The sequence below is a fragment of the Saccostrea cucullata genome, unplaced genomic scaffold, assembly GCF_032062105.1.
Source record: "Saccostrea cucullata isolate Sc308-1 unplaced genomic scaffold, CSIRO_AGI_Scuc_v1 ctg3425, whole genome shotgun sequence".
Lineage (NCBI taxonomy): Eukaryota > Metazoa > Mollusca > Bivalvia > Ostreida > Ostreidae > Saccostrea > Saccostrea cuccullata.
In genome coordinates this window covers 145,138-155,988 of record NW_026921271.1, presented here as the reverse complement: position 1 = coordinate 155,988, position 10,851 = coordinate 145,138, and the positions used below count along the sequence as shown (strand labels likewise).

At 38.0% G+C, this 10,851-nt stretch overlaps 1 long non-coding RNA gene across 1 annotated transcript; it reads left to right on the top strand.

Moving 5' to 3' along the window:
- The first annotated feature begins 4,158 nt into the window (after positions 1 to 4,158).
- LOC134259599 (uncharacterized) lies at positions 4,159 to 10,020 on the top strand. Its single transcript, XR_009990385.1, has 2 exons — positions 4,159 to 4,363; positions 9,735 to 10,020. It is a non-coding gene; the product is annotated as an uncharacterized LOC134259599 (long non-coding RNA).
- The last annotated feature ends 831 nt before the right edge of the window (positions 10,021 to 10,851 follow it).

Genomic DNA, 10,851 nt, shown 5'->3' with positions numbered 1-10,851 from the left:
CACTTCAAATTAATGTTTGGATTTGTATAATGCCAAGAAATTTTGATTGTTTATCTAGAAACTTCATTGCACATTTAAATGTCCTCATATGTAAGACATTTTGATGTGAAGATTTTTTTGCAATTATTGCCCCTTTTGATCTATACTATGTATTTAAAGTGCACTGTGCCTTTCATTATGTGTTCCTCCGTCAAGTTTTGGGGAAACGTGGGGTATGTGAGCTAGCTCACTTTTTCTTTCATTAAAAATGAATTCAAAATAATGTCTTTCAAAAACTATATATCCTGCAGTTTTGACAATGACATAATTAAAAAAAGAAATTGATCAGTAATACTTGTGATCTTCCAGAGATGGTTTAAATAATATTAATTCTGTCTCATCAATCAAAACTATATATTTCCATGAAAAAATACACGTATAAGCACTGTTTTATGCATTTATTTAAATTTTGAATCGGTTATCGGATCATCATTTTTTATCACTTGAAGAATTTTTGTTTTATAAATGTAACTAGAAAATTAAAAATCATTTTGAATAAGTCTCAAATATTTTATAAAAATATAATAATTACTTAGACATATTTCAAGGTACCCGAATTTGATCAGGATAAGTAAATAAAAAAAAACACAATTAAGATTGAATAATAAATCTTTATTCAAAATATTGCTTCCTTGTTAAGGAAAAATATCTGATGATAAAATAATTCGCTAGTGAAAAAATTGCTAAATTGAGACTTAAATATCACTGAAAGGTGGCGGAAAGGTCACTGAAAGTCGACGGAAAGGTCACTGAAAGACGACAGAAAGGTCACTGAAAGTTGATGGAAAGGTCACTGAAAGTTGATGGAAAGGCCACTGAAAGTTGACGGAAATGTGTCCGCTGAATGGTGACTGAAAGGTATCTGAAAAGTGACTGAAAGGCAACTGAAAGGTCACTAAAATGTATGTGGCTGAATGGCCACTGAAAAGTTACTGAAAGCCGCCTTTCAGTTTTAACTAAAAGGTCTTGTTTCTTCCTGTGAGATGGATACACGTTTAAACTGCATTGCTTTTTTTCATTTAAAGACATGCATAATCTTTTAAAAAGGATCATAACTTGCCTTTTGGCATTATCGGTAGAATGGCCGCTCGTGTTATTTGGGAGTCATGTTGTTATACAACAATGATAATACCGGTAAGCAGTGTCACTCATGCCGATCTTCAGGATGTAAATAACCCAACTCGGCTTAAATAAACGTTCTTGATTTTTTTACAGGAGTTTAATGATATTATATTTTGCTTGATGATCAAGTAAATGTTCATGGAAAAAACATAAGTTTTAAACATCACAGCAATTGTCTGTCGTTACAACTATATAAAGCCCCTTGCAATGTTTAAATCGCTTTGTCAGTGATAAAATTCAAGACAACGTAACTGATTTTTAGCAATTCAAGATTTTTTTTTATACTTCACTTTTTTCCACCGTTAATAAGATAAGAAACTCATTCATTTTTTAAAAATTAAATCAGTGTTTATTTCTGCTTAATTGTTTCCAAAAATGTAGCCAATTAGTTCAGTTCCTTATTTTTTTGTGACTGAACGATAAGCGGTATAAATAATGTGAACTAAATAAGGTAATATGTAAAATTTGGTGTAATATTAATTGGCCAAATCTGTTGAATAATTGAATATGAGAAAGCCCTTTCCCCTACATTTTATCATTGATAATAAAAAAGAACACAAATGAGAAACCACCGTTACATGTACATAGATATTGTAAATACTTGATGTTGGAGTTACTGAAACTTCATTCATATTTTTTTTTATTTCCACATGTACATTTATGTTATGACCTCCGAGACTTTTCTGACTGCTGGGACCACTAAGGAATTAAACTTAGAGTGATTTGTAAACCGATATGAGATACATGTACCTTGAACTTTTTCTCCCGCATCAATTTCTGTTTGGTGTTACGCTAAAAACAAATAAAGCATGTGCTACCGATTGAGAGGTAAACAAAAGCACGTGCGTTTTTTTGTCGGATATATTCAACTCTTCAGCAATAAGAGAAAAGCAGCGATGAGTTTGTTTACATTGTGCTGAGGGGTCAACAGGCCGTCATTTATAATAGGTGCATGAATGCTGGGGAGTGCAAAGATGTTACATAATTATGCTGGTAGTGATGATAGCTAGGTAGACCGGATTAGAATGTAAACGATTCTATAGGTTATGTGTTATCAAAAGTTACTAATAAATACTTGCAAAATATTTTATGACAATTCGTTTCAAAGAAAGTAAATTATAGAATAGAAACAAACAACCAGTCTCTTGATCATTATAAATATTGATTAGATATTAAGGTAAGTAACTCAAAATTAAAGAACAGTGCTGGTATTTCTGTGTTTTGTTTCAATATATGCATTTTCAGCCAAAGTACAGTGTAAATGCGTGTCATCGGAAATGAGGATTCAACAATTTATTTTATGTATAAACCTTTAAAAAATGGGTTTAAGAGAAAATGTATGATTAAAAATAATATACGCCCATTTAATTAACATTTTACATAGGAAATGCATTGAAAATTATAAAAACATTAATTTGACAAAATCTACAAAGTAAGGCTGGCTTGATAGGTAGAGAGGGCTTGAGTTGAATGTGTTTGGTACCATTAAACCTGTTTAGAAAATCTTGACAAATTCTATACGAAAACCAAAAACGTTGCCAATGTCCTTAACTTCTAACAAAAATGAAAAATGTAGGTCACCTCTGCCAGTCAACCATTGTGTGTAAAAATTGGCAATCATGCAGAAAATGTAAATACCCAGAACTTTATAAGGTTAAAAAGTGTGGAATCGAAAAATTGTTGAAAATATGTACAGACCAATAGGAGGAAAAAACTGAAATAGGACAAATGTATGCATACATTTTAATACACCAATTTTTATATCAATGTAATTCATTTTTAATATATTTTAATTTAGAAAAATAGTTAAATTTTTGTCTAAAAATGTCTGTGGAGAAAAAAGAAATGATAATGTGAATAACATTGAATTAACAAACTAAGTGAATGGCAATTTGCATACGTTCAGTTAAGTAACTCAAGATCAATAGGAGTGAATCAATAATCCGACTTTACTCAATATGAGTTACGTCCCGTTATGGAGACAAATAGAGATTAAAAGTTCAGGAAAGATAACTCTCAATCAAATGCACTGACTTCATTTAGCCACATCCATTATGCATGTGCATTCGCTCTTCCTTTCAATCTTCCGTCATCCATTGAAGCTCAGCATCGAGTTTAGTCTCAACAATATTCATCTTCATCTTGTGTTCCTTTGACTTTCCAACGTCGGAAATATGAATATAATCAGGGCAAATAGGTCCTGGACTAAACGCCCATCCATATTACCCGATGTGTGAATATTATCATGGCATATCTAAAGTATGAACATCCCCAACGACAATATTAACCACGTGTGCAGCAACCATCGCAGTAGATGAACATGACCTCAGTGTATCAATACCTTGGTGAAATCAAACCAACTTTTCGTTGTTATTAAAACCAACGTTTACAAAATGTGCCCACATACATTGGACAGTACCAATAGCCACCATGCAGTGATCACGTGCCTGTTGGATCCGCCACGACATAGATTGGTGCCACATATCATCGGGTTCGGACTGCAAAATATTCAATCCATCATGGCTTCCGTGTAAACATGCAGGTTGCACAACTAGCCTGGTTCCCTGTCCCTGTTTAGCTTCGTATACTACGCGTCACTAGGGCCAGGTGGAGTACAATGGATTCAGGGCGAATCTGCCCTGAATCTTAGCCCATTGTGACGTCCAATATGGCTGCGCTTCCGGTGAAAACGTTCATTGTGACGTCGTTTTTTCTACGTCGTCGACGTAATGTGTCATTGTTACGTCGATATTTACTTCCGTGGTTAACGGCAACGGCTCAAAAAACCCACGATTTAGCGCGCATTGTTCTGACCAATCAAAGGAAAGCATAGAATGTAATCCACCTGGCTCTCCTGCCTTGGCAAGGGTGAGCCAGGGGACCAGGCTAGTTGCACAACGGGAAAATCTATAAGCCCGTGATATGAAACAACCGGAAGCCCGTGAAGTCAAGTACACAAAAAGTGCATACGTCATTTTTACTTTCGCTTTTAAATATTGCAGCCGCTCCCTATCACATATTGACTTGCTTATCATTCATTTGAAAGTGAGAAGTCGATGTATAATATCTTACATGACAGAATCAGTAGCAGGGTTTTAATAAGAAAACAGACGAAAAGTGTATTAGAGGTTGGCTTTTGTCAGAGGAAATCCTTCAGCAATTAAATCATTGAAGCACATTTAATAAACACAGCTGTGTCGTGGTAAGTACTGTAATTTGTTTTAAAGTATTTTTTTTTAACAGAAATAAAAAAAAATCTAAGTCCGGTGCAAATTAGTAGGCCAATTCATAGGCGCTTGGGTCAAGGATACTGCATATTCTCTATATAATGTATTGTCGAGGAAATTCGAACTATACTCGTAACATTTTTTTTAGTGCACAGTGTTAATTTTTAGTTTTTTTGTAAACCTATCTGCTTCATATATACCCGAATATAACGGAATTTTCATTTTAGGCATTCTTTAAAAATGACATATCCCACCGTATACTTATTAAAAAGAAACACAATTTGAGGCCTGTGATTTCACCGACACCCTATATAGTACTGAGTATGAGGCCCGTGATTTCACCGACACCCTATATAGTATTGAGTATGAGGCCCGTGACTTCACCGACACCCTATATATATAAATGTAGTACTGAGTATGAGGCCCATGACTTCACCGACACTCTATATAGTACTGACATATGAGGCTAGTGACTTCACCGACATCCTATATAATACTAAGTATGAGGCCTGTGACTTCCCCGACACTCATATAGTAGAAAATACGAGGCCTGTGACTTCACGACACTCTATATAGTATACTGAGTATGACGTCTGTGACTTCACCAACACCCTATATTGTACTGATTATGAGGCCTGTGACTTCACCGACACCCTATACATCACTAGGAATGAGGCCTGTGACTTCACCGACACCCTATATAGTACTGAGTATGAGGCCTGTGACTTCACTGACATATTCTGAGGCCCGTGACTTCACCGACACCCTATATAGTACTGAGTATGAGGCCCGTGACTTCACCGACACCCTATATAGTACTGAGTATGAGGCCGGTGACTTCACCGACACCCTATATTGTACTGAGTTTGAGGCCCGTGACTTCACCGACACCCTATATTGTACTGAGTTTGAGGCCCGTGACTTCACCATCACCCTACATAGTACTGAGTATAGGCCTGTGACTTCACCCACATCCTATATTGTACTGAGTTTGAGGCCCGTGACTTCACCGACACCCTATATAGTATTGAGTATGAGGCCCATGACTTCACCGACACCCTATATAGTACTGAGTATGAGGCCCGTGACTTCACCGACACCCTATATAGTACTGAGTATGAGGCCCGTGACTTCACCGACACCCTATATAGTACTAAGTATGAGGCCCGTGACTTCACCGACACCCTATATAGTACTGAGTATGAGGCCCCTGACTTCACAGACACCCTATATAGTACTGAGTATGAGGCCTGTGACTTCACCGACATCCTATATAGTACTGAGTATGAGGCCTGTGACTTCACCGACACTCTATATAGTACTGAGTATGAGGCCCGTGACTTCACTGACACCCTATATTTAACTTAGTATGAGGCCCGTGACTTCACCGACACCCTTTATAGTACTGAGTATAGGCCTGTGACTTCACCGACACCCTACATAGTACTGAGTTTGAGGCCCGTGACTTCACCGACACCCTATATAGAACTGAGTCTGAGGCCCGTGACTTCACCGACACCCTATATAGTACTGAGTATGAGGCCCGTGACTTCACCGACACCCTATATAGTACTGAGTATGAGGCCCGTGACTTCACCGACACCCTATATTGTACTGAGTTTGAGGCCCGTCACTTCACCGACACCCTATACATCACTAAGAATGAGGCCTGTGACTTCACCGACACCCTATATTGTACTGAGTTTGAGGCCCGTGACTTCACCGACACCCTACATAGTACTGAGTATAGGCCTGTGACTTCACCGACATCCTATATTGTACTGAGTTTGAGGCCCGTGACTTCACCGACACCCTATATAGTAGTGAGTATGAGGCCCGTGACTTCACCGACACCCTATATTGTACTGAGTTTGAGGCCCGTCACTTCACCGACACCCTATATAGTACTGAGTATGAGGCCCGTGACTTCACCGACACCCTATATAGTACTAAGTATGAGGCCCATGACTTCACCGACACCCTATACATCATTAAGAATGAGGCCTATGACTTCACCGACACCCTATACATCACTAAGAATGAGGCCTGTGACTTCACCGACACCCTATATTGTACTGAGTTTGAGGCCCGTGACTTCACCGACACCCTATATAGTACTGAGTATGAGGCCCGTGACATCACCGACACCCTATATAGTAGTGAGTATGAGGCCCGTGACTTCACCGACACCCTATATTGTACTGAGTTTGATGCCCGTGACTTCACTGACACCCTATATAATACTAAGAATGAGGCCCGTGACCTCACCGACACTCTATATAGTACTGAGTATGAGGCCTGTGACTTCACTGACACCCTATATAGTACTAAGTATGAGGCCCATGACTTCACCGACACCCTATACATCATTAAGAATGAGGCCTATGACTTCACCGACACCCTATACATCACTAAGAATGAGGCCCCTGACTTCACCGACACCCTATATAGTACTGAGTATGAGGCCCGTGACTTCACCGACACCCTATATTGTACTGAGTTTGAGGCCCGTCACTTCACCGACACCCTATACATCACTAAGAATGAGGCCTGTGACTTCACCGACACTCTAAATAGTATTGAGTATGAGGCCTGTGACTTCACTGACACTCTATATAATACTAAGTATGAGGCCTGTGACTTGACAGACACCTTGTACATCACTAAGAATGAGACCCATGACTTCACGGACACTCTATATAGTACTGAGTATGAGGCCCGTGACTTCACTGACACTCTATATAGTACTAAGTATGAGGCCCGTGACTTCACCGACACTCTATATAGTACTAAGTATGAGGCCCGTGACTTCACCGACACTCTATATAGTACTAAGTATGAGGCCCGTGACTTCACCGACACCCTATACATCATTAAGAATGAGGCCTATGACTTCCACCGACACCCTATACATCACTAAGAATGAGGCCCCTGACTTCACCGATACCCTATATTGTACTGAGTTTGAGGCCTGTCACTTCACCGACACCCTATATAGTACTGAGTATGAGGCCCGTGACTTCACCGACACCCTATATAGTACTAAGTATGAGGCCCGTGACTTCACCGACACTCTATATAGTACTGAGTATGAGGCCTGTGACTTCACCGACACCCTATATAATACTAAGTATGAGGCCTGTGACTTCACCGACACTCTATATAGTACTAAGTATGAGGCCTGTGACTTCACCGACACTCTATATAGTACTAAGTATGAGGCCCGTGACTTCACCGACACTCTATATAGTACTAAGTATGAGGCCCGTGACTTCACCGACATCATATATAATACTAAGTATGAGGCCTGTGACTTCACCGACACTCTATATAGTACTGAGTACGAGGCCGGTGACTTCACTGACACCCTATATAATACTAAGTATGAGGCCCGTGACTTCACCGACACTCTATATAGTACTAAGTATGAGGCCCGTGACTTCACCGACACTCTATATAGTACTGAGTATGAGGCCCGTGACTTCACCTACACTCTATACAACAATGAGTATGAGGCCCATGACTTCACCGACACCCTATATAGTACTGAGTATGTGGCCCGTGACTTCACTGACACTCTATATAGTACTGAGTATGAGGCCTATGACTTCACTGACACCCTATATAGTACTGAGTATGATGCCCGTGACTTCACCGACACTCTATATAGTACATAGTTTTAGGCCTGTGACTTCACCGACACTCTATATAGTACCTAGTTATAGGCCCATGACTTTACCGACACCCTATATAGTACTGAGTATGAGGCCCCTGACTTCACCGACACGCTATATAGTACATAGTTATAGGCCCGTGACTTCACCGACACTCTATATAGTACATAGTTTTAGGCCTGTGACTTCACCGACACTCTATATAGTACTTAGTTATAGGCCCGTGACTTCACTGACACCCTATATAGACTAGTAGATGTACTGAGTATGAGGCCTGTGACTTTACTGACATCACTAAGTATGATGCCCGTGTCTTCACCGACACCCTAAATAGAACTGAGTATGAGGCCTGTGACTTTACCAACACCCTTATATAGTACTAAGTATGAGGCCCTTGACTTCAAAGAGAGATTAACATCCACCCAAATTTTAGTCTATTTATCTAGAATTACATTATAAATCCGACACTCTATATAGTACTGAGTATGAGGCCAACACCCTATATATAACTTGTTATGAGGCCCGTGACTTCACTGACACCCTATTTATCACTTAATTTAGTAAGAGGCCCTTATGACTTCACCGACACCCTATATAGTATTGAGTATATGAGACCTTTAATTATGAGGTCTGACTTCATTAATACCCTGTACAGAATTGAGTTTTAGAAAATAGACTGCTGATGCTCACTATGAATATATTTAGTTCGTGGTTCGAATTCACCTGCTGACTCTCTTAATATTATATGCCCCATCAAATGTGCTTCATTCAATAAATTGTACGAGAAATATAAATTAACAGAACATATTATTGTTTCAAAGTAGTTTATTCACAATTTTTGTTTTCAATGACACTACAAACTAGTTGGATTTTATAAAACTTCATAAATTCTGACAAAATAGACATTGAACAATTTTAGCTTTAAAATTTATAGAGCGCAAGTTACTGTTCCGGAACTTTACATATTTCATTGATATTATCATTCTTCACATTATATCAAAATTTGATAGCCTGAACACACATGATCAAAATATCAGTACATTTTTCTGTAAAGCTCAAATATACCATGACGTCAAAACATCAATATTTATGAAAATGTAATATATAGCTTTTTATGTTGATCCAAGGTAACAAGACGGTAAGGTCAAATATATATTGTATAATATAGTATTAAAATTAAAGTGTTGGTATCCAATGAAAGGTCATGTCACAAAGAATATATACTGAGTATGTGAGATATGAAAGTCCATCTACCATTCAAAAGTTATGGCCAAAGTAAAAGTTTGGAATTTTTTAATAAAAGTGGGTCAAACACCAAGGTCAAGGTCAAAAGGTCAAATTTGTAGGTATCCAAAGAAAGGTCTTATCACAAGGAATACACATGTGAAATATGAAAGTCATAGCTCCACTAAATCAAAAGTTATAGACAAGGTTAAAGTTTTTGTGATGGACAGACTGACAGACAGACAGACAGACAGACGAATGAGATTTAATTTCTCCTCGCTTTCACGGAAGTGGGTGACAAAAATATATCTGCTGATGAAGAACAGCAATGCGATGTTGACATAGGTGAGAGGTGAAAGTTTGGCCCATGGACCTCTAGCTAATGTTAACAATGTAATTGACAGGTGTCAATTTGAATTTCTTTTACAGACAAATTTATTTATTCCAGATAATTTCCCTTAAATCATGTCTTGATGAAGGAGGCCATATTCCTTGGTACGCTGCTGTTGGTGTTTGAGAACTAGAATACCAGTAGTAGAAGAGGCAGAGAAAAGGTGTCAACTAACAAACGAAAACGCATTATTATAAAGAAGACTAAAAGAAAACAAAACTGTTGAAATGTATACATGTATTGCATGCTGATATTACTGTAACAGTACAATATCTGCAATGTTGATGTCAAATTTGATGCATTGCTGATGCATTTAGTTACAATAAACATGACTGTTTAATTGGCGTTACATTTTGTTACCATATGTGCATTAGTTAGTATAATTCTCAGCTAAGCTTGGACTTTCAGTAAGGCGTGACATTCTTGACATTACATAATAAGCTTCTGAAATTTACAGAACTTTCCTTCACTGTTGAAATAAACATCGGATAGAAATTTGGCCGAATATCAACGAGTGTAACAAATATCCAGTTACAAGGTCTCATATACCGAAGAGGTAGGGCTTAAGATCTCTCATCGTTGTCAACAACAATTTGAAGTTCCTGATGTTATTAATTTCTTAACCAACGAGAATCTATTTGCCATTTGACAGACGCTAATTATGTAGCGCCGAGAATGCCATATGCCTTACTGAAAGTCCAAGGTTAACTGAGGATTTTATTAAGGTGAATTGTATTCAACAATGAATTTTAAAGAATTTAAATGATAATTAATTGGTATATATCCCCCTCTGAAGAAGAGGGGATATACTGTTTTACCCTTGTCAGTGTGTCTGTTCGTAACAAATTTTTGTCGCAGTTTTCTCAGCAACTGATCATATTGCAGATGTTGAAATTATAGCACATTCCTTGATGAAGCATGTTATACGGCATGATTCAATTTTGTTCAAATCTGATGTCAACTTTCTGCTTATCTGTGCGTCTGTCCGTACCATACATAAAAAAAATTCCTCACAGTTTTCTCAGCATCACTCAAGGCATGCCATATGGTGAGAATCATTTTTTTTCAAATCCAATGTCATCTTCCTGTTTATTATTGCATATGTCAGAACCATACAAAACAAATTTTCGTCTCAGTTTTTCAGCAACAACTCATTGCAGATGCTTGAAATTTA